The 5,983-nt window shown below is 36.6% G+C and overlaps 1 long non-coding RNA gene across 1 annotated transcript; it reads left to right on the forward strand.

Moving 5' to 3' along the window:
• The first annotated feature begins 208 nt into the window (after positions 1–208).
• Positions 209–2,574, forward strand: LOC125551668 (uncharacterized). Its single transcript, XR_015600844.1, has 2 exons — positions 209–695; positions 1,993–2,574. It is a non-coding gene; the product is annotated as an uncharacterized LOC125551668 (long non-coding RNA).
• Positions 2,575–5,983: the final 3,409 nt, after the last annotated feature.

A 5,983-nucleotide genomic window follows, 5' to 3' on the forward strand; every position in this document is an offset into this window, starting at 1 on the left:
ACGAAGGGAGTACTCATTTATAGGCATCAAATATGCTTGGTACGGTCATAGGTATTCTCATCATTTCCTTCTAGTACGTGTAGTTTGCTCAACCATCCAGTTTTGCCACTTGATACATGCTCCTGGTCGTGTTAAAAAAAGATACATGCTGCTGGTCGCACCAGATCAAATATCTCGCAAACTGACGGTTCAATGTAACAGTATGAATGGAAAACTCTGGACTATACTGGCCACCGTTGTACCCGAAGCACCCAGACATGGAAAAAAATCCCCTTTCTCTTACTGCTCTTTGGATCGAGGTCTGGCCGAGGCAGGGATGGCGCAAAGCTTCTGGCCGCGGATCTAGCGCTGCTCACCTTCCCATGATGCGGCATCTCATCTCTGCTGAACTGGAGAGGCAGATGTCGGGTCAGAGAGCTGGGTCGTCGCGTTTGACGACCATCTCCTCCACAGTTTTCCTCGTCGATCTCGTATTCTCCAATCACCCGGGTCTGGCTTTAGCATGTCTGTTAATTTTCGCCATTTTACTTTCATTTTTAAATTGCCAATAATATATTTTTCTTTTTCATACGGGATGTAATATATTTCAATTATTGGATCTGCGACACAGGATAGAGGTCAGCATGCCTGGTATGGTCGATGCGCCACATCTATGCATCGTTCCTACTTCCTCCATAATGCCCAATTCTTCACAGGTTTGTTTCCCCTTCTAATTTAATTAAAAAGTATATAATTTTCTATTTGCTGAAACAACATATTAGCAAGTTATATAACTCATACGTTTATTGTTTATTTAAGACAAAGTAAAAACTCTTGCATGTTTTAACTAAAATTTGCTTCATATGCTTTAATTAACATGCACCCAATTCTCAATTGGCTTAATGGGTGTAGGTCATACTTGTGATGCCTCTAGGTGAATCGACACATAAATACCTAATGTCGATCTTTGCTTCTAGTGGAAAATTTGGCCTGTAGAGTTATTTGTACGAATTAGCACTGTGTGAGTTATTGTTCCGTGTGCATTCATAGGATCCTTGCTTATTCTTGCAGCCTCCCTCACAAGGGTAGTAGTCATGATTCTCACACTCACTGATATACATCCGTATGTAGTCCATATTGAAATCTCTAAAAGGACTTGTATTTAGGAACGGAGCAAGTATAATAGAAACATTCCTGTTTGAATTAGTAGATTTCTCAAATCAATGAACACATAGTCCTAAAAATTACCAAGAAAATCAAAGTTCACATTTTGAAGAAATTGTTAGACATATATAAGTCAAGTAAGAATGTAAGATGATGTTATAACATATATGACTAAATTGTGACTACCTGATCTGTCTAATTTTTTTTGCCTCATCTAAGGAAGTTCTTGTAACGCCCTTCCGTAAAACATTTGCTCTTCTAGTGTGCGTTGTAGTACTTCTATCAATATCGATCATTTTTGGTAAAGATTCTTCCGCTGGGTGCCTATATATATGGAGTGACATTTAGTCATAGTTAATTAGTCAATAAATCAGAATAGCTGGTGTTTCATACCAGTTAAGAAGTTCCCGAGGTTTGGGTATATCGAGATCGGTATATACTCATGTGGCACTGCTTGACTATAGGCACAAACGTATCAAGTAGAAATCTGTTAAATATTTTATTTTTGTAAATAACATATCAGGTTTTAAAATTGTTGAACTTACCATTGTTGAGGTCACACAGACACTTTGGTTATCGATGAATATGTATAACATAAACCTGCTCATCCATATAGATCACATCAAGGCTAATAAGTTCATCGATTGGAGGATTATTGTATCCCATGTTCCCATTAGTTTCACTTAAACATCCCAGTTTTGGTATCTTGTTGAAGTCTCTTAGTTTCTTGTATTCCCATTGCTTCAAAAGGATTGAAAATGTACTTGTCAATTGATAATGTTCATATGAAGATTTTTGCTGAAGAAATTGAGTTCATAGTAATAATACTTACTAACCTTGTTGATTCAGGTGAGAAGGAAACTTGGATGGTTGGGTGTGACTTATGTAGAAAAGAGTTGCATGCCACTTCATAATTTGGGCCGCCTTTGATATTGCCTGAGCACCAAGTCTGAACATCTCGCATCATAGAGAGTTCGCTTCAATTGTCCTGGTGGTGGGATCGTCGAGTCACGGCGTCGTAGAATTGGTTGGCTTCAATTTTCCTAGTCATGGTGCTGAGTCGTGAGTTGCTGGGTGTCTTAGATTTCCAGGCGGATGGTGGGCGTGTGTTGGGTGCTGGGTGCGGCCGGCTGTGTATTTTGATGTATGAGTTCTGGCTGTGCCCTTATGGAGTCCTTGTATGCTTATTATTTTTCTTCCAATTAAAGCCTATATGTGACAATAGGCTGATGGATGCGGCCAGTTTTGTATTTTTTATGGGGACTCTGTCCGTAAGCACTCCTTGTATGTGTTTACGTGTCCTTGGCTTACCGAGTGTCCGAGTTATGTATGTGTCCTTTAGAGTCCCGATTAGGAATTGCACGTGACAATAGTTGGACATGTAACGCCTTTATATAATATATTAGTGGAAGAGATAATTATTGTGTGTTGTGTTTTTTGGCTTCCTTCTACGATTATGTTGACGAGCCTTATGTGTGCGTCTATGTTGATGAGCCTTATGTGTGCGTCTCCATATAGACGTGACAGTTCAATTTGTTGATCCGTACATATTAACTTATTACGTAAAATCTTTTAATCTCAGCCATTGTTTTTATGATCAAACGGTGGTAATAATATTAGTCTGTGTGGATTAACATGGTGTATTATTTGTCTTCTATTTTAATTATATAATAGATTGCACTAATCATAAGGAAAGGTCTACTAAGAATAATAGGACATGTAGGATTGCAATCTATATCATGGACAATGAAATCTACGGGCACATAATTACTATTTGCAACAATAAGAACATAATTAATTTTTCCCGTAGGTTTCTTAATAGTGGAATCTGCAAGATGCAAATTTAAAGAACAATTATCAAATTCACGAAAACCTAACACATCACATAAAGTTTTTGGAATCGTGAAAACGCTAGAAAATCACACAAAGCATGGTGCTTATAATCTTTAATCTTAATCTTAATAGTAGGTTCCCACTCATCATGAAGTTTTCTAGGGATAGAAACTTCCAATTCAAGCTTTTCTTCAAAAGATTTCATCATAGCTTCAACGATATGTTTAGTAAAAGCTTTATTTTGATTATAAGAATGAGGAGAATTCAACATGGATTGCAACAAGGAAATGCAATCTATCAAAGAAAAATTATCATAATTAATATCCTTGAAATCCAAAAGAGTGGGTTCATCGCTACCTAAAGTTTTGACCTCTCCAATCCCACTTTTTATCAATTTTTGCATCAGGATCTATAAACTCCAAATTATTGGGACGCCTTTTAACTAAAGTTGACTCATCTCCAGTACCATCCTTATCAAGATTTATATTGGAAAACAAATATTCAATAGGAGTCACATCAATCACTTTAAGATCTTCATCATTATTTTCACAAAAACTAGAAGAACACGCTTTTACAAACCAATCTCGCTTAGCATGCATCTTAGCGGTTCTTTCTTTGAACTCATCAATGGAAATTCTCATAGATTTTAGAGATTCATTAATATCATGCTTGGGTGTAATAGATCTAATTTTCGAAGAATCAATCTCAAGAGAAATTCGATTAACGTTCCTAGCCAAATTATCAATCTTAAGCAAATTTTCTTCAACCAAAGCATTGAAATTCTTTTGCGAACTCATAAATTCTTTAATACTATTCTCAAGATCAGAGGGCGTATTATTATAATTTTTATAAGAATTGTTGTAGGAATTACCATAATTATTAGAGGAATTACTAGGAAATGGCCTGGGATTAAAATTACCTCTATACGCGTTATTACCAAAATTGTTCCTACCAACAAAATTAACATTCATAGATTCATTATTATTCTTAATCAAAGTGGACAAAGGAATATCATTAGGATCAATAGAAGCAATCTTGCTAGCAAATAATTTCATAAGTTCATCCATCTTTCCACTCAAAACATTAATCTCTTCAATCGCATGCACTTTTTAACTAGTGGAAGATCTTTCGGTGTGCCATTGAGAATAATTAACCATAATATTATCTAGGAGCTTAGTAGCTTCTCCTAAAGTAATTTCCATAAAATTACCTCCCGCGGCCAAATCTAAAAGATTTCTAGAAGCAAAGTTCAATCCGGCAAAAACAATTGTATAATCATCCATATATATTTAAACCATGAGCAGGGCAATTTCGTATCATCAATTTCATCCTATCACATGATTGTGCAACATGTTCATGATCAAGTTGCTTAAAATTCATAATATCGTTTCTAAGGGAGATGATTTTAGTGGGAGGAAAATACTTGGAAATAAAAGCATTTTTACACTTATTCCATGAATCAATACTATTTTTAAGCAAAGATGAAAACCAAGTTTTAGCAGGATCTCGTAGTGAGAATGGAAATTGCTTCAATTTAACAATATCATTATCCACATCTTTATTTTTTTGGATATCACACAACTCAACGAAATTATTTAGATTGGATGCGGCATCTTCACTAGGAAGGCCGGAAAATTGATCTTTAATAACAAGATTCAGCAAAGCGGCATTAATCTATACTACTATATAGTGTACGAGTTTTTGAATTTTGAATCCTAAGCCTAAGAAGCAATTTTGGCCGTTGATGACGCCAATCCTATGGTCCAAAGTGAAAGGATTCGCACCTACAGTGCTCACTGCACAAACACACTTCACTCTAGAGAAATCTCGACACTGCGGAATTGTTTATTGTTGGATGCTTCGACATTTTCTGTACGTGCAGCAGAAGTTAGCAGCCACTCCAATGTCCTGTGCTCCCATCTCCGATTTTCTCTTTCTTGGCATCATAGGATTTTCTGTGGCTACACACGATTAGTAGGGGATGGTGCAAGTGTGGCCAGTTATTGCTTTTCACGTGTGCACAATGCATCACAGGATTGGATTATATGTGTCCAAACTTTGTACCCCAGAATATTGCGTTTCTTAGAGAATATTATAACAGATTTGTTATACATTAGCTAAGTCACCTTGTGATTAGAGTATAACACGGTACAAATATCTGAGACTGATAATTTTTTGGCATGTGCATTTTCTTCTAAGTTTTGCAACTATAAAATACTATTCCTCCAAGAACAAATGTAATTATAAGATAATTCCTATTTACTGTATGCGTCATTAACAAATTTTTATTATGTTTGCACTAGAACCACCCACTGTAGGAGTGATAAGTGATAACTACCATAATAGCTTTATGTACAAACAAAACACAACAGTTGATTCGTTAGAATTTCTAAGATCCGTGTGTTTGATTTTCTTCTTTTGGAAAATTTGTATCCATGAATTGAACATTTCACGTGATGTGCACGTACCCGCGTACTAGTTTCAGAAGATTCCGCGCTAGTGGCGTGAGCAATCGGAGTACTAATAAAATTAGTATTGGAAAAGTCACACAATTTGGTATTCCCTCGAGTCATCGTGACAAAGCAAGCAGTCCAACACTCGAGCAAACAAAAAGCAAGCGAAAAGATGAATGGAAGAAGGGCGAATAAAAAGGCAAATCTTTTAAAAAATCGCTTTAGAAGTGGGGGAGAGGAAAGCGAGAGGCAAATGGCGAATAATATAATGCAAGAGATGAGAGTTTATGATGGGTATTTGGTAGGCTTGATGTAGATCTCCCTAGCAATGGTGCCAGAAATTCTTCCTGCTACTTCTTGACCTTGCGTTGGTTTTTCCCTTAAAGAGGAAAGGGTGATGTAGTATAGTAGAGATAAGTATTTCACTCGGTTAAGAACCAAGGTATCAATCCAGTAGGAGAAACGCGCAAGTCCCCAATAGATGCACCTGCACAAACAATCAAACACTTGAACCCAACGCGATAAAGGGGTTGTCAATCCCTTCACGATCACTT

The sequence above is a fragment of the Triticum urartu genome, chromosome 4A (assembly GCF_056163025.1).
Source record: "Triticum urartu cultivar PI428250 chromosome 4A, HENAU_Tu73, whole genome shotgun sequence".
NCBI classification, from domain to species: domain Eukaryota; kingdom Viridiplantae; phylum Streptophyta; class Magnoliopsida; order Poales; family Poaceae; genus Triticum; species Triticum urartu.